Below are 22,959 nucleotides of genomic sequence, written 5' to 3'. Positions count from 1 at the left end.
CACTGCCTCTGCAGACATTTTCCTTAACACCATTCCTTTGACTGCCTGAAAATCAATGGCACCAACCTCGTGCGCCCGACACCCCCCCCTCCTACCTGCAGCACTGCCCAACGTTGCACTCGCTCACTTCCTTCAGCAGAAACCATGCCTCCTGTGACCCAGATACACCACCCGCTAAGCTATATCTGGATTATAAAATGCACCCCCATTTTTCAAACAAAAAAGTGTCTTATAATCAAAAAAATATGGTATATTTTCTGTGAAGCTTTGAAACACTGCAAAGAAAAAGTAAACCTGGATACAATCGTCAAGCTAGAATGCAATTCATGCTGACTGTTTTGAGCAGCATGAGTCATATGACAGATTACCTTTAACATAAGGAACAAAATAATTTTTTAAAAATATAAAATGATACCTTGATTTTGTCTGTCTCCTTAGAAATATTTTCTACGTCAGTTCCTTCGGTACCCACTCCATCAGGTGAAATAGAGACCTTGACCTGATTATCAGTCATTACTGCTTCCTAGAAGAAAAGTGATGTGTAAAAAACAAAAAAAAAAAAAAAAAAAGGGATGGTGCAAAACACCCCCAAAGCAAAAAAAAAAAAAATACCTTCTTGTTGTCTACATCCACTTCTTTACAATCAACAGCTTGTCCCAACTGCAAACCAGAGCTGTTTTCAGCCATTTCAATTGTACCTATAGTGAATTTAAAGAAAAATAAAAAAATAGGTAGATCTGGCAAAGAATAATATCTACATTAAATCTTTAGGTCATCTATACTTGTTTAGGTTGACTTCATGTCCTTGCAGCTGTGTATCTGCAATAGCTTGTCACAGCAAAAGTACAGAGAGCGTCCCCTGCCTCCCAAACACACTGGTGTCACTGGTCATTCAATGGATGGAGCCAAGCATTGATTCTCAGAGGAAGGTTTACGGAGGGCAGCCAGATAAGAAAACCTGGGCTGGAATAAGGACAATGCAGTAATAGTGCCGCAACAACAATATTTTTGTGTTGTTGAACCACCATGTTACTACAACACATAAATAGAATTGTTTACATCCATAGGTAGGCTAGCCCAGGGCTGTCTGTGACTGCGCTCCAGGCTGTCAAACCTGGAAAAGCAGTTGTGCAAAACAACAAGATCAATAATACCCAACATCACAGCCAAACCAAAGAGAAGCAGCTCCAGCCACCAAAGTAGGGGGAGGGGGGGGGGGGGGAGTTAATTGTTTGACTTAATATAGTAGGGGAAGTGTACAGGTGATAAGTTTGTGAGGCCCCTGAATGATAATAAAATGGCCCACGGCAGGAAAGAGGTTGCCCACCCCTGGCCTAGACCTTTAGGAGGTAGGGAAATAGGATTTCTATTCGCCTACTTTGAAAATGCCTTTCCAGATGGTCCCATTCCCTGGATAAAATAGTTTCAAACTCATTGTGGTAAGAAAACAACCGAGGGGTATGATTTGCCTTTTGAAAGATACCAAAGGCTCTGTGGGAAGCACTTCATCTTCCTTGACCTTAAGTGTCTGGTTGACTACTAAGATCAGACTGTTCACCATATCCTGAAGCTTGGATGGCCCGGTCAGAGTCTAGATCAGAGTCCAACTTAGTCAGAAGCCTGAACAGCCTGCAGCTTGAACGATGAAGAGCAATAGACAGATGTCAACCTGGAAAATGTGGAAGTCCAGGGAGAACCAGAAGAGTAACTGGAGGGTGTCTGCTCTTTGGATCTTCTATGCGATCTGCACTGACGGAGTGCATCAGGAAGGAAAACCGAAATACCTCGTGGAGCATTCAGAACACAAGAGGTGGCTGAAAAATTAAAGTATATTTTGGATTGAAAGACACACTTTCCCCCAAAATTGGGGTGGGAGCACTCGCGGTATAAACTTTAGCTGAGAGAAAAAAGTAAACTGATTGGCAGGCAGAGAAGGAAAAAATCCGCAAGAAGAGGGAGCGTGGCAAGACTGCAAAGCAGTGTGACCATGGGGGAGTAAGCCTCCGTGAAGTGGAGAACCCTACTGGAAACGCTACAGCTCCACTCATTCATTGCTTACAAAGGGCTGCGGAAGTAAAGCCCCCGTCTCACATAGCGAGATCGCTGCTGTGTCACGGTTTTGGTGACGCAACAGCGACCTCACAAGCGATGTCGCTATGTGTGACACTTTGCAGTGATCAGGCCCCTGCTGTGAGGTCGCTGATCGCTGCAAGGTGTCCTGGACCATTTTTTGGTCGTTGGCCTCCCGCTGGCCAGCACACATCGCTGTGTGTGACCAGCGGGACCAACGATCAGGCTGGTATCCATGGTAAACATCGGGTTACTAGGGGCACGCGCGCACTTAGTAACTAAGTAACTTAGTAACTAAGTGCGCGTGCCCCTAGTAACCCGATGTTTATCATGGATACGACTCTGCTAAGGTGAACGGTAACCTCCCGCGCACCGTAGCAGAGTGGTATCCATGGTAAACATCGGGTTACTAGGGGCACGCGCGCACTTAGTAACCCGCTGTTTACCATGGTTACGAGCCTGCTCCTGCTTCAGCAGCAGGCTGGTAACCGGAGCAGGGCATCGTGGAAAGATTCCCCTGATCGCTGGTGAGCCTACCTGTTTGACAGCTCACCAGCGATGTATTAGCGATGCAGCAACGATCCCTGACAGGTCGTATCGTTGTCGGGATCGCTGCTGCATTGCTTAGTGTGACGGGGCCTTAAGTGGAACAGATTCACTGGCCTGCTGAAAGGAGCCCTGGGATAGGAGATACACAAATCCCCAACTACACTTGTGTGAGATATGTTTAACCCAGGTGTACTTACTGTTCACTGTTGTATGATCTTCCAGCTGGATCCATGGATCCTAGGCTGAAGCCCTGTAGAATGTATGATAGTAACAGAAGCAAATTCCTTTTTATACCACAGTTTTCATAATTTTATTCTGAATTATGTAGGGAGAGGGATTGAGGAAATCCACGTGTCAGACAATCTACAAAGTTACACACAAATTAGGACTCCGGTCCTGTGACATGAAACAATGGCTAACTTATCTTGATTTACCAAAGGAACAATATTTGTAGACTGGCCTAATCAAGAACAGTTCACACTACACAAACGGCCAGATGCTGAGTCATCACACAATCCTCCCCCCTACACACAGACATTTATATGTACCACCACCTTCCTTGTGAAAGCCCCCCTAAGTGCAGCCCTATGCATGTATCATCAGCACAATCTAACTGTAAGATAAATACCATACATCACCCCCTTTTTTAGACTAACCTTTTGCAACATGACCTCTTTCCCAGTGCAATCCCCAACATGCAGCGCCATCATGACTATGCAAAACACACTGCAAGCAGTCCTGTGCAGGCAACATCAGCAAATTCCCTGTGCAACCGCCAACAACATGCAGCAACATACCTGCATAACCCCCTTCACTGTGCAAGCACACCCAAGAAGCAGCCCTGTGTATGCACCATCACCCCTTTTCCTGTGGAAGACAATGAACATGACCCATGCCCCCTCACGCCAGCCACGCAGGCCCCTGGACGCCCCGCTACATGACCCATGCCGCCTCACACCAGCCACGCAGCCCCCTGGACGCCCCTCTACATGACCCATGCCCCCTCACGCCAGCCACACAGCCCCCTGGACGCCCCTCTACATGACTCATGCCCCCTCACGCCAGCCACGCAGCCCCCTGGACGCCCCTCAACATGACCCATGCCCCCCTCACGCCAGCCACGCAGGCCCCTGGACGCCCCTCTACATGACCCATGCCCCCTCACGCCAACCACGCAGCCCCCTGGACGCCCCTCTACATGACCCATGCCCCCTCACGCCAGCCACGCAGCCCTCTGGACGCCCCTCTACATGACCCATGCCCCCTCACGCCAGCCACGCAGCCCCCTGGACGCCCCTCTACATGACCCATGCCTCCTCACGCCAGCCACGCAGCCTCCTGGACGCCCCTCTACATGACCCATGCCCCCTCACGCCAGCCACGCAGCCCCCTGGACGCCCCTCTTCATGACCCATGCCCCCTCACGCCAGCCCCGCTACATGACCCATGCCCCCTCACGCCAGCCACGCAGGCCCCTGGACGCCCCTCTACATGACCCATGCCCCCTCACGCCAACCACGCAGCCCCCTGGACGCCCCTCTACATGACCCATGCCCCCTCACGCCAGCCACGCAGCCCTCTGGACGCCCCTCTACATGACCCATGCCCCCTCACGCCAGCCACGCAGCCCCCTGGACGCCCCTCTACATGCCCCATGCCCCCTCACGCCAGCCACGCAGGCCCCTGGACGCCCCTCTACATGCCCCATGCCCCCTCACGCCAGCCACGCAGCCCCCTGGACGCCCCTCTACATGCCCCATGCCCCCTCACGCCAGCCACGCAGCCCCCTGGACGCCCCTCTACATGCCCCATGCCCCCTCACGCCAGCCACGCAGCCCTCTGGACGCCCCTCTACATGACCCATGCCCCCTCACGCCAGCCACGCAGCCCCCTGGACGCCCCTCTACATGACCCATGCCTCCTCACGCCAGCCACGCAGCCTCCTGGACGCCCCTCTACATGACCCATGCCCCCTCACGCCAGCCACGCAGCCCCCTGGACGCCCCTCTTCATGACCCATGCCCCCTCACGCCAGCCCCGCTACATGACCCATGCCCCCTCACGCCAGCCACGCAGGCCCCTGGACGCCCCTCTACATGACCCATGCCCCCTCACGCCAGCCACGCAGGCCCCTGGACGCCCCTCTACATGACCCATGCCCCCTCACGCCAGCCACGCAGGCCCCTGGACGCCCCTCTACATGACCCATGCCCCCTCACGCCAGCCACGCAGGCCCCTGGACGCCCCTCTACATGACCCATGCCCCCTCACGCCAGCCACGCAGGCCTCTGGACGCCCCTCTACATGACCCATGCCCCCTCACGCCAGCCACGCAGGCCCCTGGACGCCCCTCTACATGCCCCATGCCCCCTCACGCCAGCCACGCAGGCCCCTGGACGCCCCTCTACATGCCCCATGCCCCCTCACGCCAGCCACGCAGCCCCCTGGACGCCCCTCTACATGCCCCATGCCCCCTCACGCCAGCCACGCAGCCCCCTGGACGCCCCTCTACATGCCCCATGCCCCCTCACGCCAGCCACGCAGCCCCCTGGACGCCCCTCTACATGCCCCATGCCCCCTCACGCCAGTCACGCAGCCCCCTGGACGCCCCTCTACATGCCCCATGCCCCGCCACGCAGCCCCCTGGACATGCCCCATGCCCCCTCACGCCAGCCACGCAGCCCCCTGGACGCCCCTGTACATGCCCCATGCCCCCTCACGCCAGCCACGCAGCCCCCTGGACGCCCCTGTACATGCCCCATGCCCCCTCACGCCAGCCACGCAGCCCCCTGGACGCCCCTGTACATGCCCCATGCCCCCTCACGCCAGCCACGCAGCCCCCTGGACGCCCCTCTACATGCCCCATGCCCCCTCACGCCAGCCACGCAGCCCCCTGGACGCCCCTCTACATGCCCCATGCCCCCTCACGCCAGCCACGCAGCCCCCTGGACGCCCCTCTACATGCCCCATGCCCCCTCACGCCAGCCACGCAGCCCCCTGGACGCCCCTCTACATGCCCCATGCCCCCTCACGCCAGCCACGCAGCCCCCTGGACACCCCCCTACATGCCCCATGCCCCCTCACGCCAGCCACGCAGCCCCCTGGACGCCCCTCTACATGACCCATGCGCCCTCACACCAACCACGCAGCCCCCTGGACGCCCCTCTACATGACCCATGCGCCCTCACACCAACCACGCAGCCCCCTGGACGCCCCTCTACATGACCCATGCCCCCTCACACCAGCCACGCAGCCCCCTGGACGCCCCTCTACATGACCCATGCCCCCTCACACCAGCCACGCAGCCCCCTGGACTCCCCTCTACATGACCCATGCCCCCTCACACCAGCCACGCAGCCCCCTGGACTCCCCTCTACATGACCCATGCCCCCTCACACCAGCCACGCAGCCCCCTGGACGCCCCTCTACATGACCCATGCCCCCTCACACCAGCCACGCAGCCCCCTGGACGCCACTCTACATGACCCATGCCCCCTCACACCAGCCACGCAGCCCCCTGGATGCCCCATGCCCCCTCACACCAGCCACGCAGCCCCCTGGACGCCCCTCTACATGACCCATGCCCCCTCACACCAGCCACGCAGCCCCCTGGACGCCCCTCTACATACCCCATGCCTCCTCACACCAGCCACGCAGCCCTCTGGACGCCCCTCTACATGACCCATGCCCCCTCACACCAGCCACGCAGCCCCCTGGACGCCCCTCTACATACCCCATGCCTCCTCACACCAGCCACGCAGCCCTCTGGACGCCCCTCTACATGACCCATGCCCCCTCACACCAGCCACGCAGCCCCCTGGACGCCCCTCTACATACCCCATGCCTCCTCACACCAGCCACGCAGCCCTCTGGAAGCCCCTCTACATGACCCATGCCCCCTCACACCAGCCACACAGCCCCCTGGACGCCCCTCTACATACCCCATGCCCCCTCACACCAGCCACACAGCCCCCTGGACGCCCCTCTACATACCCCATGCCCCCTCACACCAGCCACGCAGCCCCCTGGAGGCCTCTACAACATTTATTCACATGGTCAGTTCTCCCCACCTCAGTCCACTCCGGATCCGCATCAGTCCTCACAGCAAAACACGAGTTCCTGAGCAGAGTCCTCGCCAGAGCACAGGTTGTTACACAACTCAGTACAGGAACCTCAGCAGAGTCCTGGAGTCCTCTCCACAGCACAACTCAGGAGCAACTACAGAAACAACTACAGGAGCTCCTCATCACCAGTCCTCCCGTCCCCGCACAACATGCGCACTGCTGCGGCTGCACTGCTAATTTCCACTGGGCTGAGAAGGCTCCGCCCCTTCCGGTGACGTCATGATTTCATGATATCACTCCTCCCCCTCAAGAAATCAACTCCAAACTAGACGCTACCGTGGCGGCTCTGCAGGTGGAGGTATGTGGAGACCCCATTACTGGGCGCAGGGGGCATTAACCCCTTCACCACGGAGACTCTTTTGGGGTCTTGTGTTGCCCCTTTATAAGAATCATAAGGTTTTTGTTCTGTTTCCTGTAATAGATACATACGACCCAACTATGGAGACAGGAAGGGAGAAAACGTATTGTTCTCATAGTACAGGACCCCTTTACTGCCCCACAGTGTAATGCCCCCATTATGCCCCTTATGCAGGATGTATGATGCCCCCACACAGTGTAATGCCCCCATTATACCCCTTATGCAGGATGTATGATGCCCCCACACAGTGTAATGCCCCCATTATGCCCCTTATGCAGGATGTGTGATGCCCCCACACAGTATAATGCCCCCATTATGCCCCTTATGCAGTATGTATGATGCCCCCACAGTGTAATGCCCCCATTATGCCCCTTATGCAGGATGTATGATGCCCCCACACAGTGTAATGCCCCCATTATGCCCCTTATGCAATATGTATGATGCCCCACACAGTGTAATGCCCCCATTATGCCCCTTATGCAGGATGTATGATGCCCCCACACAGTGTAATGCCCCCATTATGCCCCTTATGCAGGATGTATAATGCCCCCACACAGTGTAATGCCCCCATTATATCCCTTATGCTGGATGTATGATCCCCCCCACAGTGTAATGCCCCCATTATAACCCTTATGCAGGATGTATGATGCCCCCCACAGTGTAGTGCCCCCATTATACCCCTTATGCTTGATGTATGATCCCCCCCACACAGTGTAATGCCCCCATTATGCCCCTTATGCAGTATGTATGATGCCCCCACACAGTGTAATGCCCCCATTATACCCCTTATGCAGAATGTATGATGCCCCCACACAGTATAATGCCCCCATTATGCCCCTTATGCAATATGTATGATGCCCCACACAGTGTAATGCCCCCATTATGCCCCTTATGCAGGATGTATGATGCCCCCACACAGTGTAATGCCCCCATTATGCCCCTTATGCAGGATGTATGATCCCCCCACACAGTGTAATGCCCCCATTATGCCCCTTATGCAGTATGTATGATGCCTCCACACAGTGTAGTGCCCCCATTATACCCCTTATGCTGGATGTATGATCCCCCCCACACAGTGTAATTCCCCCATTATGCCCCTTATGCAGTATGTATGATGCCCCCCACAGTGTAGTGCCCCCTTTATATCCATTATGCTGGATGTATGATCCCCCCACACAGTGTAATGCCCCCATTATGCCCCTTATGCAGTATGTATGATGCCCCCTTTATATCCATTATGCTGGATGTATGATCCCCACACACAGTGTAATGCCCCCATTATGCCCCTTATGCAGGATGTATGATGCCCCCACACAGTGTAATGCCCCCACACAGTGTAATGCCCCCATTATGCCCCTTATGCAGGATGTATGATGCCCCCACACAGTGTAATGCCCCCATTATGCCCCTTATGCAGGATGTATGATGCCCCCACACAGTGTAATGCCCCCATTATGCCCCTTATGCAGGATGTATGATGCCCCCACACAGTGTAATGCCCCCATTATGCCCCTTATGCAGGATGTATGATGCCCCCACACAGTGTAATGCCCCCATTATGCCCCTTATGCAGGATGTATGATGCCCCCACACAGTGTAATGCCCACATTATGCCCCTTATGCAGGATGTATGATGCCCCCGCCACAGTGTAATGCCCCCATTATGCCCTTATTATTATTATTATTATTATAGCACCATTCATTCCATGGCGCTTTACATGTGAAAGGGGTATACAAAGCACAAGCAATTACAATAATCTTGAACACAATGTGACGGCGACTGGTACAGGAGGAGAGAGGACCCTGCCCGCGAGGGCTCACAGTCTACAAGAGATGGGTGAGGATACAGTAAGTGAGTGTAGAACTGGTCGTGCAGCGGTATTTGTGGAGTGGTGGTTACTGCAGGTTGTACGCTTGTCGGAAGAGGTGGGTCTTCAGGCTCCTTTTGAAGGTTTCCACGGTCGATGAGTCTGATGTGTTGGGGTAGAGAGTTCCAGAGTAGGGGGGAAGCACGTGAGAAATCTTGTATGCGATTATGGGAGGAGGAGATTAGAGGGGAGTAGAGAAGGAGATCTTGTGAGGATCGGAGGTTGCGTACGGGTATGTAGCGGGAGACTAGGTCAGATATATATGGAGGAAACAGGTTGTGAATGGCTTTGTATGTCATGGTTAGGATTTTATACTGGAGTCTCTGGGTAATGGGTAACCAGTGAAGGGATTGCCAGAGGGGAGAGGCTGGGGAATAGCCAGGGACCAGGTGAGGTTACTTCCTGTATGGAATGGGCATGCCTGAGCGTCTGTCATGACACCTATTGAAAATACTCTCCTGTGCACACCACATGTCTGTGCAATCACAGGTAACGAATTGTTCTAATTATATGGGCTTATATATACTGCTGCATATAGTGGCTCACATATAACCTCCCTGATGAAGCTGTGTTACACAGCGATACGCGTGGGGCTTATCAATCGATCCACACATGATCCATAAGTCGTGATATGGCTATGTATATGCAATGATTGGTTTTACCAATCAACCCTCATCTGGTTATTGGGCAGTGATATAATTACTTATATGCATTTGATTTGACTGTGGTACTGTTTATTTGGACTATGCTTAAGGGACACAGATTCATGCAATTGCTATATACGGTTTGGGCTGATATATAATGAGGGCCTACAGTGTATATTGAGTAATATTGGAGTACTGTGATATGTGATTATTATATGAATTTAAATTATTTATTATATGTATACTCTGTATACTGCCAATCATGCATTGTGGTATTTGGGTGTTGTTAATCATGTGTGTTGTGTTTTTAAAAGTGTATAATAAAGCTTGTATATTTTTTTACTTAATATGTAATGAGGTGTGCGCATTTCTACATATGTACCTTCCTGTTTCTCTTGGTTTTGGTTTAAATGTTTGGGTACATCATGACGCACCCTAAATTTGTGATAGGGGCTGTGCATCCTTTTCTTTAGTTTTTGAATGGTTAGGGTTTTGAACTGGAGTCTCTGGGCAATGGGGAGCCAGTGAAGAGATTGACAGAGAGAAGAGGCCGGGGAATAGCGGGGGGACAGGTGGATTAGTCGGGCAGCAGAGTTTAGGATGGATTGGAGGGGTGCGAGAATGTTGGAAGGGAGGCCACAGAGCAGGAGGTTGCAGTAGTCAAGGCGGGAGATGATGAGGGCGTGCACTAGTGTTTTTGCAGATTCATGGTTGAGGAATGTGCGGATCCGGGAGATATTTTTGAGTTGGAGTCAGCAGGAAGTGGAAAGGGCTTGCATATGTGGTTTGAAGGAGAGTTCAGAATCCAGGGTTACCCCAAGGCAGCGAGCTTGATGGACTGGGGAGAGTGGGCAGCCATTGACTATGATGGATAGGTCAGTTGGGGGGGTTGAATGAGATGACGTAAAGCTGATGAATTCTGTTATGTCCATGTTAAGTTTTAGAAATCTAGCAGAGAAGAAGGATGAAATAGCAGACAGACATTGTGGGATTTTGGTTCGTAAGGAGGTGATATCGAGTCCAGAGAGGTAGATCTGTGTGTCGTCAGCATATAATGAAAGCCATGAGACTCTATGAGCTGTCCCAGGCCGAAGGTGTAGATGGAGGAGAGCAGGGGTCCTAGAACTGAACCTTGGGGGACACTGACAGGGGGCGAGATGAGGAGGTGGTCTGTGAGTGAAAGACACTGAATGTCCTGTCTGTTAGGTATGAGGAGATCCAGGATAGGGCCAAGTCTGTGATGCCGACAGATGAGAGAGTTTGTAGTAAGAGGGAATGGTCCACTGTGTCGAAGGCAGATGACAGGTCTAGGAGGAGGAGGACAGAGTAGTGTCGCTTAGATTTTGCGGTTAGTAGGTTGTTGGTGACTTTGGTCAGTGCCGTTTCAGTAGAATGGTGCGGTCGGAAACCAGATTGTAGGCGGTCGAAGAGGGAGCAGGAGGAGAGGTGGGAGGACAGCTCGGAATGGACTTGTTCCAGTAGTTTTGAGGCATAGGGGAGAAGTGATATGGAGTAATAGCTAGACAGAGAGGATGGGTCAAGGGAGGGCTTCTTGAGGATTGGTGTGATTGAAGCATGAGGGGAAGACACCAGTTGTTAGTGACAAGTTGAAGAGGTGGGCTAGGGCTGGGATGAAGATAGTGGTAAGGTTTGGGATGAGGTGGGACGGGATTGGGTCAAGTTTACAGGTGGTGAGGTGTGATTTGGAGAGTAAAGAGGAAAGTTGATCTTCCGTAATGGTGGAGAATATGGTTTTGGAGGAGGAGGGTTGAGTAGGTGTGGGGAGGGGCTGTGGGGGCTTTAAGCAAAAGCTTTGTCTGATGGTGTCAATCTTCTGTTTGAAGAATGAGGCAAAGTCTTCGACTGAAATAAGAGGAGAGGGAGGAGGCACTGGGGGACGGATGAGAGTATTGAAGGTGTTGAATAGTTGTTTGGGGTTGTGAGACAGGGAGGATATGAGAGATGAGAAGTATGTTTGTTTTGCTGCAGTGAGTGTGGACTTGAAGGTAGTGAGGGACTGTTTGAGTGCTCATTGGAGTGGGACCTTTTCCATCTACGCTCAGCAACCCTGGAGGCCCGTCGCAGTTCTTTAGTTTGGCTGGTGTGCCAGGGTTGTCTGTTGATTGTGCGAGCTTTGGTATGTGTGAGGGGGGCGACTGAATCGAGAGCTGCAGCTGTTGTGGTGTTGTATAAAGTGGCAGCAACATCTGCATCATGTAAGGAACTAATGTCTGTAAGAGGGAGAAGGGATTCAGAGAGTGAGTGTAGGTCAAGGTGTTTGAGATTTCTGCGAGGTTATGCAAGTTTGTGGAGTGGGGATTGTTGTCCTGGAGAGGAGAGGGTAGAGAATGTAAGTAGGTTGTGGTCAGAGAGAGGGAGAGGTGAGTTAGAGAGGTTAGATAGGGAACAGAGGCGGGTGAAGATGAGGTCCAGTGTGTGTTCGTCTTTGTGGGTGGGTGTGGAAGACCACTGAGTAAGACCGAAGGAGGAAGTGAGGGATAGAAGCTTAGAGGCAGCTGAGAGGGAAGTGTCAATGGGGATGTTGAAGTCGCCCATGAGGATAGTGGGGATGTCACTGGAGAGGAAATGAAGTAGCCGAGTGGTGAAGTGGTCAAAGAAAGTGGTGGCTGATCCTGGGGGGCGGTAGATGATAGCCGGTTGGAGGGGGAGGTGATGCACACGCAGTGCACTTCAAAACAGGGCAGAGTAATTGAGGGTGGCAGTGGGATATGGGTGAAGGAGCAGTTATCTGAGAGGAGGAAACCTATTCCTCCACCGTGTTTGCTGGTGGGGCGGGGGGTATGGGAGGGTGGAATCCGCCGTACGAAAGTGCAGCAGGAGAGGCCGTGTCGGAGGGGGTGAGCCAGGTTTCAGTGATGCCGAGGAAGGAAAGCTTGGTAGTGATGAAGAGGTCGTGAATGTAGGAAAGTTTGTTGCAGACGGAGCGAGAGTTCCATAGAGCTCCTGTTAGGGGGACTGGGGAAGCGGGGGGGCTGGGCAGATGGGTATAAGGTTAGAAAGGTTACGAGAGTTTGGGATAGATTATGGGTAGGAAGTGGAAGTGACTGTGGGAATGTGGTAAGGAGGGCCGGGATGTGGAAAGATGTCGCCGGCAGTAAGGAGGAGCAGAGAAAGCGTTATTAGGCGGGACCAGGAGAGGGCATGAGGTGGCTGTCTGTGTTTGGAGACAAAGGATTGTATGTTGAGGAATAGCTTTGAGGAGGTGGTGAGATGGGTGGGGAGAATGGAGTGAGAGATGAAGAGTTCATTACTAGGTGTAGGGATTAGGGGTGGTTGGAAAAGGTGAAGGATTAAGGGAGTGAGAGTGAAAACAAAGACAAACATTGTTTACTGTGACTTAGTATCCAGTTACCTTCAGTTCCCTTTCAGGTTCAATTCAGAATTCATTCATATTACTCACACTTAAGCAATGGACACACTTAAGGTTATGGACACAGACTAAAGTCTAATAGACTCCTGGCCCACAATATATTTGTAACAGAATGCATTCAGCTGTGAACCAGAGGGGAGTGGTCTGTGCTCATCTTGATCAGCTGATTAAGGCTGAACCAGATGCTGGATACTCAAAGGCTAAGTAAATAAGGTCATAAATGAAAGTGGGGGGTAGCTGGTGTAGCTTGAAGAACATACCATTAGTAAATAGGAGCAGAGCGGTATAGAGAAATCTGCATGGAAGTCAAGATGGGAAAGCTGGGTCACATACCATTATGCAGGATGTATGATGCCCCCACACAGTGTAATGTTCCTACAGTACCACTATTCCCCCACACACAGTATAATGTTCCCACAGTACCGCCTGAGGTCCTGAAGTTGGAATAAGTCGTGAGGTTTTACAGTTGGAATACTCCCTCCGGACAGTGGTTTTCCCTTTGCCTGCTCCCCTACATGTATACCCTCAAGCATGTATACAGGAATGTAGGGGAGCAAGCCTTACTAGATATCAAGGCTTTGTACAGTAATATACTGCATGAGGATGATATCAGAGGAGTAAGACGTTTATTGAAATCAAGATCAATAGAGTAGCTGACATAATGACTTCATGGACGATCTTCTAAAATTCACTCTTACTCGTAACGTCTTTCTTTTTGACAGGAAGTACTTACCCGAGCTCAGGGGTACTGCAATGGGGAGCCCCTGTACCTCCTCATCTGCTAACCTATTCCTGGGCTGGTGGGAGGAAACCACAATATTCAGGGATGATCATAAGTGGTGACAACCATATATTGGGGCATGGGATAGATATATTGACAACATTTTTATCATCTGGTCAAGGACGAGTGAACAATTTCTTGAATTTGTCAGGGAACTCAATATCCATAGAGTGGGGCCTTAGATTTATATCAGTTTAATTATTACCAGTTGCCTTTCCTGGATATACTAATCAAGAAAGTACGGGATGGGAGCCAGGGTTGTGGAGTCGGTAAGCCAAACCTTCGACCCCTACTCCTCAATTTCCATGACACCGACTCCCTCATACATGGCTCATAAATTTACAGTAGGACACATTTTTTTTCTCAGCTAAAAGTCTAGACCCTTAGATCAGGAATAAGACAGACATTTATAGGACATTTCATAACTTTCCCAAATTCTTATGAAAAAATATTCCTCACAAACTACATTGAACTACTGTACCCAATTTATTTATTTTAGGAGTCGGTCCATTTTATACCGACTCCAACTCCGACTCCATCAAAATGGGCACCGACTCCACGACTCCAACTCCACAGCCCTGGATGGGACCCTAGGGACACTCATCTACCATAAACTATTAAAGTGGGATAGCAACTACCCCATCCTTCTAAAAAAAAATAAGCAATATCCAAGGGCTAATTTTTACAGTTGAGAAGAAACTGCTCTAATGTCACAAATATTAATAAAGAGGCAATAGACATAAACACCAGATTCAAGGAAAAAGGTACTGTAAGGCAGCGCTAGTCATCATACTGGGGGATACTCGCTGCTCCTGCCACGTTTTTCAGTTTTCACACTTCAGCAGTTTATTGCACTTCATAACTGCTTATCACACAGTCCATCTTAGTGGCTCACCGACCTATTACACACATAACATTCGGGAGCCGTTCCAGCGACAGACATGTCCACTTGGCTCCAGTTACAGCCCTCAGCTAGGCAACAACATAAATGTCCATATAACGCAGTGTTTTTACCTTTGCTGGGTTTTAGCTGCTTCAGGTTTATTCTGCCACCACTGTGGCTTTACGGCTTCCCAGATGGGAGTCTCCAGCCCTTGTTCCTTCAAAGGCTACTGGTATGTGGTCTCACCTCACATCCAGCCTTTGCCTTCCAGGACTCTTGCCTTCCAGGACTCTTGCCTTCCAAGCCTCTGGCCCTCCAAAGCTACTGGGATCGCTTACACAGCTAAGGATCCAGCCTCCGCCTTTCAGGCTTCACCAGGCTTCAATAGGCCTCACACTCTAGCGGTGTCCCACACGGGAACAGGCCTCACGCCTTACCCACCATGTCTCAAAAGCACCAAGGTTTATATATCTTACAACGCACACAGGACCTGTGCTGATGTCACAGTTATGTGATCAGACATTCTGTGTGCGCAGGACCTGTGCTTTGTCACAGTCATGTGACCTGTCACCTGAGGGGGAGGTATATGGTCAGCCCAAAACACATCCTGGACCATTACAGTAATGCCAAGCAAGCCGCTGCCTTACAGTACCCACAGTACATTTTGGATTCCGCGCGATTGTTTACAGAAAAACAGGAGAGACAGACACTCCTCCATACCTAACCAAGACACCAAGAAAAATATGGGATAACACAAGTAATAGGAACTTGTGACAATCAGAGTGACCTTATCTTTAATATCTTCAGAAAACACTAGGATGTACTTGTGGCCAACCTGGACCTGAGGGTGCTGTGGGATCTACTCCCACAATAACTTTCAGAAAGGGTTGGTCAATTACGGACCGTTTAGTGCATAGTTTCTATAAAAACCTGCACCCAAAGGGACTTGGCTAGATAGAAGAATCTGTGGTTTCTTTAGATGTGGAGAAAGTTGTACATGTAATTGGATGAGACCATATAAATCTTTCTCGAGTTCCTCTACAGGTGAAACCTTTTTCCAGAGGGATTATTACAACTGTAAAACCTCAGGACTTGTATATGTGGCCACATGCACCTGCCTCCTAGATTATGTATGCACGACCAAGAGGCAGTCTAGGAGGAGTGTGGGGTGGCATTTGGGCGAAATACGCCATGGTTGGGACACCCCATTAGTGAGACACATGAACAGTGCACATTGAGGTGAAACAAGAGACATCTCCTTTTGCATCGTTGAGGTGGTTAAACCCAATGTGAGAGGGGGTGATCTCAATAGATGTATCCTCAAAAAGGAAAGTGAGTGGATTTCCAAACTGGATTCAAGAGCCCCTAAGGGACTGAATGAGCAGATTTCCTATACTTGTTTTGTATGAATACAGCCCCAATCTGGATTACATTTTTGGATTTTATACTCTACCCATTGCTATTCAGTTCTCATCAAGATATCTGAGCTTCTATATCAGAATTATTTCTTATCAGTTATATCCCACGTATACTGTTTAGTAACTAACAAGTGCGGTGATCCCTGTGTATCTCTCTAATTATGCTATAGGGGTCAAATATGACCATTTAGGAATGTACCGTGGGCCACCATCCCATATTTTTTGTACTGATAAAGTAGATCTACATGCCTATTGCATGATGGGAGGATGTGCAATACTTGTTTTTAGTCTCCCATGATACTGATCTCAGAGAGAGGATTTTTCTGTTGGTGGAATGCAATCCAATACCATATGCACTCCGGTGTGGAACACAGACATCTGGGCATGCGCATTTGTGGACAATGATCCTAGATGTGCTTTGTCGTGGAATGATAACTACGGGCATGCACAGTCACAGGTACGAGTGACGCGGCGGCAATCAGTTTATCTGGCTTTTCAGCGTAAAGCACGTCACTTCCAGACATGCACACTAGGAGATGGACATTATCGAACCTCTTGCTCATGAGACGTAGCGTAGGCGCAGTACAGTATATCCTGTGACAATTCACCTCTAGGAATTGGAATGGGCCTCCTAGTCTGGGGTTTTGGATGAAGTGGGATATTTAAATATGAACTCCTGGCTATTAGGCACACTATGCTGAACATCATGAATTATCATCCCTGTATCAAGCCTCCTAATGAACCTGTTGGGGGCTGATAATTGAAACATTCTCTGAGTACCATACCCTTTTCTTTATACATATTGTAGGGATTTTACTTACTTGGGCACAACGGGAGGAAAACAGGAGGCATGTTCCTTTAAAAGTTCATGTGGGTTTATTGCTTCATAAATCCAGAAGCCAAACAGAAAAGCAAACAGCCTTTAGATCAGGCAAACATAGTAAATGTCCTTAAGGCCCTGTCACACATAACGAGATCGCTAGCGAGATCGTTCATACGTCACGGGTTTTGTGACGCAATAGAGACATCGCTAGCGATCTTGCTACGTTTGACAGGTAGCAACGATCAGGCCCCTGCTGCGAGATCGTTGATCGTTACAAAGCTTCCTGGACCATTCCTGGGTCGTTGCACTCCCGCTGGGCAGTGTGCATCGCTGTATTTGACACCTAGCCAACGACCTCGTCCAGCGATTCAGAACTGAGGCACGTAGGCGTGCATAAATTGGACTTTTCCGCGCCCCTCGTCCCCGATTGGTGGTCGCTACAGCGTTCTCATTTCCGGCCGCGCATAAAGAAGGCAACAGAATAGCGATTCCGTCCTTTGTTTCTGACCTCGTGCTTGATTGCAGATCTTACCAGAGTTCTCCGGGCTGTTAATATCCGTTCATTGGACTAGTGCTGATTTTTGCGGATCATTGTAGCGTTCTCCAGCTGTGACTCTGCTTTGAACATATCAGGCATCTTTAGTGAGGTAGGTATTGTTTGAGGTCTCAAATGCATTTCCATTTTTTATTCTTTTATCACACATTTACCAATTATCTGTTATCTTTGCTCTTCAGGGAGGGAGGGCTTGGCTTCTATCTGTATATATATATGTATGCTTTTGCATGGGCTGATATTTTAGGGGTCTCGTGCACACGCACCCACACAGCACATTTTCTGTCATGCTCACTAACAGAATGGAATATGGTTTTCCATGATATTTTTTATATACAGTTTCAATACTTGTGTTAATTGTTTTGTTGAAAGTGTTCTCATCTTTTCATGTTATGTTTGCAGTTTGCACATCATGGACGACGGGCAGTGTGCTATTGTGGTTGCTGCATTGCTGGTTGAGGAAGCTCGGCGTCAAGATGAGGCACGAGAGCTACAGAGGCGTTCCAAACGAAAGCGTCGCATGTGGACCAGAGAGTGGCTGCAGAACAGGTCTAAATTGTCCCACATGCAACTTGTAAGAGAGCTTCAGGAGAAGAATCCTCATGATTTCCGCAAATATCTGAGGATGTCAGAGGAATCTTTTAAAGAGTTACTGGAACGAGTTACGCCACGTATTCAACGGAAGGATACAGCGATGCGTGCTGCCATTCCGGCAGATGAAAGATTGGCAGTCACACTGAGATTCCTGGCCACCGGACGCTCACTCCAAGACTTGCATTTTTCTGCAGCCATTTCAAGGCCCATGCTCAGTGTTCTAATCCCGGAGACATGTAATGCAATTTACCACAGTCTACGTAGTTACATACAGTTTCCCAACACGGAGGAGGAATGGAAAAAGATTGCCTCTGATTTTGAGCAGCTGTGGCAGTTCCCGAACTGTGGTGGGGCTTTGGACGGGAAACATGTCCGAATCACTCAGCCACCAAATAGCGGATCCTATTTTTATAATTATAAGGGCTATTTCAGCATCATCATGATGGCCCTTGTTAACGCCAATTACGAATTTATAAATGTAGATGTTGGCATGAACGGCAGGGTTTCTGATGGTGGTGTTTTAGAGCACACACTTTTTGGAGAGCGATTGGACAACTGTGACCTACACTTGCCTCCCAACTCAGAGACTACAGGTAACCTTAATTTTGTTTTTGTCGGCGATGAAGCCTTCCCACTTCATCCCAATCTTATTAAACCGTTCCCCCAAAAAAGTCTTACCCAGGAAAGAAGAATTTTCAATTATCGTTTGTCAAGGGCACGTCGTGTTGTCGAAAATGCCTTCGGTATCATGGCCAACCGCTTCAGAGTTTTTCACACGCCAATTAACATGAAGCTTACATCAATAGACTCTGTTGTTTTGGCCTGTTGCACGCTTCACAACTTTCTTCGTCGACGTGATGCAATTACGTACTGTCCGCCTGGCTTCGTGGACTCTGTGGACCTAGCCGATGGGGAAGTGGAGCTCGGAGAATGGCGTTCAAACGATCCTGCAATTGCAGGCCTTCAACCAGTGGGATATGGCAGAAACACCCATGATGCGAAGACCAGCCGCGACAACTACTGCCAGTATTTTAACGGTCCTGGTGCTGTTACTTGGCAACATCAGAACTTATAGTGGGCAACTACTGACAATTATACACTACTTTCAGTTTTGTATTGATTTGTGTAATAAACTGTGTTTAATAAACTGTGTTTAAACTTTGCAAAAGATTTGTTTATCATTGTTTCCGTAGTAAGGGCCCGTATATACATACGTGTACTACTCCAGGGGCGGACATAGGAATCATGGGAGCTCATAGCAGAAGTTATAATTGGGACCCCCCCACAAAAAAAATAAAAAAGTAAATAATTGTTGGGGACACAGAAGAGCAGATCTCACAACCTTCCAGCCTTTCTTCCTTTCTGAACTCCTAGATTCCTCTTTCATAGCCCCATAAAAATTTGATGCCAACAAAAGTCTCCCCCTTAACACAGTATGATACCCCGATGGTGAATTCCTCCTTTTTAGCCTCCACATGCACAGTGTAATGACCCTAATGTATCACATGTGCCATGTATGAGGGAGGTGGAGTCGGAGTCATGTAAATTGAGGAGTCGGTTTGGCTTACCGACTCCGCAGCCCTGTATACCAGGATGGGAGAGCACACAGTATAATGCAGCCCCCCATGGGTTAAAAGGCAGCCACAGTCCTCCAGTATTATCAGTACTGACTGATTTACAAAAATATATAAATACATACTTACCTCTCCTTATTCCCCGCTGCTTCAGTCTCTGCAGCGCGTCTCTCTCATCACGACAGCAGCTGGCAGCTCCACTGTCTGACACAGCGTGGTGCATCGTAGCAGCGTTGCCGCTGTTTGATTAACCGCCACCCACCAGCACTGTACTCAGTAATGGCTGCATGTAGTGTGCTGTGCGGCTGTGTCTTGTAGTAATGCCGCAGCAGGGCCGACTCAAGCACAATTAAAGGCGTGGCCATGTCTGAACACGGTGGCAGTGGGCGGCGGCGGCAATCAAACAGCGGAGCGTGGGGTACAGAATGGGGGAGACTGCTATGGGGTCCGCTGGCTCACGGGCCCCCTACGGCCACGGGCCCCATAGCAGTTATGTGGCCTGCCACCAATGGCGGTACGCCACTGTTGTACTCATATGTATACTCATATGTATACATATACATCCGTATACACATACATATTCAGATACATAAAAATCTACACCCATATCCACACTTATATACAGATAACTAGATATACACACAGATACTCACAGACACAGAAGTATGCATACCTATATAAAAATATAGATACATATTTCTACTTAAAACCACCTAAACACCAGTGTTCCTGTGTGACCGTCAGACTAGAGACACTGCTGCGTTCTACAGATGACACATTATCAATACAGCGTCTGTAGTCTGACATGCTAATAATTCAAGTCGCAGTAGTGTTCTGTAATAATCCGCAGGGTCTATGGACGACGTTGATGCGTCTTGGGCGTGGTTACCGACGATGCGTCGTGGGCGGGTCTAACGACGTAGTTGCGGCCTAGCTTATTAGCAGCATTATGGCATCCAGGGTGAGAGCATCTCCTTGGGGTGATTCTGAGGTGCGCTACCTTGTGGAGCACCTGGATGCACTTGATTATGAGTGCCATGTGCACTCTGAGCATCCAGTGCTCCATAAGCGGGCGGTGCTGCACAGGATTGGTCGGGGCCTGGTCCAGAGATTTGGGGTGCAGCGCTCTGCTACCCAAATCAGAAAAAAGCTGGCAGACCTGAAATATAGGTCTGCCGACAGTATCGTCAGCATCCGGTCACAGACCCTGGCCCGTCGTGGTGAGTGGTTTTAAAATATGTTAGCACAATATATGGCACCACATTAGTTACAACTGCAATTACCTTAGGTATCTAATGTTATTTGTTTTCCAGCACCTGCAGCCCCAGAGCCCCCAAGGGAGTCACCTCCAGCCCTGGAGCCCCAGCAGCGCTCATCTACCGGCTCGCCAGCATCACTCCGTGATATAGGTGCAGCTTCATCTTACGGTAATGCTTTCACATGAAATACAGTCCATACAACTTGGAAAGTATAGGGCTGTCATGTACTATGAAGTGTTGTGTCTTTCTCTAGCCGGTGATGCCAGGGGATCCGGGTGGTCCATTAGCTCGTCATCATCCGAGCAACCCGAAAACCGTAAGTGTTAAATACCAAACGTGTACCTGATAGACTGTGTGCCCACGATGCGTTTTTTAAGGCGTTTCTGCAGCGTTTTTGCTGCTGTGGAAACGCATTAAAAGCGCATGGTAGAAGGCCTGCCATGTTCCCCAATGATAATCCGCATGTGCTGTGCACATGCTGCGGAAATTTCCCCTGCAGATTATCATAGCGGAAAAAAACGCAGCACTACCAATTATTTTGCAGAAGGGTTTTTTTTTGCGCCGCCATTGACTTGCATTATAATGCGCCAATTCCGCAATACTGCATCTGTACTTGCGTAATTAGCGCATTCTAATGTGTGGATGGTACCCGGGTGTGGTGCATCGTGGGCACATAGCCTTAATTTGATTAATGTACAGAATTATTGGACTTAAGTTTAACTATTACCTCCGTAGAAATCCCAACACTACAAGATCTCCTGGCGTCACAACGGAGACTGAGTGAAGAGATCCACCAGCACGGAGTGATGCTGGCAAGATTTGTGGCAGCCCATGAGCGTCACGGCAGCCAGTACATTTTTTTTTGTTATGTAGGTGATATTTTTTGGTTGGTTATATTTTTTATATTTTTATAAAAAAAAATTGAAGTTTATATCCACTATTGTCTACACTTTGTTGTGTATCTAATCCTATCCTGTGTGATACTGCCTGAAGAGTTGTGTATCTAATCCTATCCTGTGTGATACTGCCTGACGAGTTGTGTATCTAATCCTATCCTGTGTGATACTGCCTGACGAGCTGTGTATCTAATCCTATCCTGTGTGATACTGCCTGACGAGTTGTGTATCTAATCCTATCCTGTGTGATACTGCCTGAAGAGTTGTGTATCTAATCCTATCCTGTGTGATACTGCCTGACGAGCTGTGTATCTAATCCTATCCTGTGTGATACTGCCTGAAGAGTTGTGTATCTAATCCTATCCTGTGTGATACTGCCTGACAAGCAGTGCGGGTGCAGGAAAGCCCACTCCAAAGTCGACTTTCACACCCTCCTGCTTATTGATGTTATCAGCTGAAGTTGTGTGGGGGCAGGAAAGCTGTCTGAAGTCGGCTTTAATAGCCGTCTGCTAATTGATGTTATCAGCTGAAGTTGTGTGGGGGCAGGAAAGCCGTCTGAAGTCGGCTTTCATTGCCGCCTACTTATTGATGTTATCAGCTGAAGTTGTGTGGGGGCAGGAAAGCCGTCTGAAGTCGGCTTACACAGATGCCAGCTAATTCAAGAAGAAGAGAGAAGAGGAAAGAATAGGAACATAGTATGAAAACTAGAAGGAAGACCTAACATGTTGATCCAGAGGAAGGCAAAAAAAAAACCATGCTCCGTTTTGGGGAAAAAAATTCCTTCCTGACTCCACATACGGCAATCAGACTAGTTCCCTGGATCAACGCCCTATCAAGAATCTAGTATATACAACCTATAATCTGAGTCAGACTCATGGTGCATGGTATGGCAGATCATTGCCAAACCGTGCACCATGACTATGACCCCAAAGACTAAAAGAAGGGAAGTAGGAAGAGGAGGGGAAGAAGACCAGCTGTGAAGAAGACCAGAGGACACAGGGAGAAGACAGAAGACAGGTGATAAAGCCTGGAGCCGGAAGAGGAGAAGGGGAGGAGGTGATCACCAGCGGAGAGCAGGGATGGGAATAGAGGGTAGGGAATGGAGGGGAGGGAACGGGAGGGAACGGAGATTGGGAAGGGATCGGTGGGCAGGGGAGAGGGGTCCCACCCTCGG

The sequence above is a fragment of the Phyllobates terribilis genome, unplaced genomic scaffold, assembly GCF_046119375.1.
Source record: "Phyllobates terribilis strain yellow unplaced genomic scaffold, ASM4611937v1 Scaffold_69__1_contigs__length_7402412, whole genome shotgun sequence".
NCBI lineage: Eukaryota > Metazoa > Chordata > Amphibia > Anura > Dendrobatidae > Phyllobates > Phyllobates terribilis.
The sequence above is the reverse complement of the archived record's forward strand: the minus strand, read 5'-3'. Positions refer to the sequence as shown.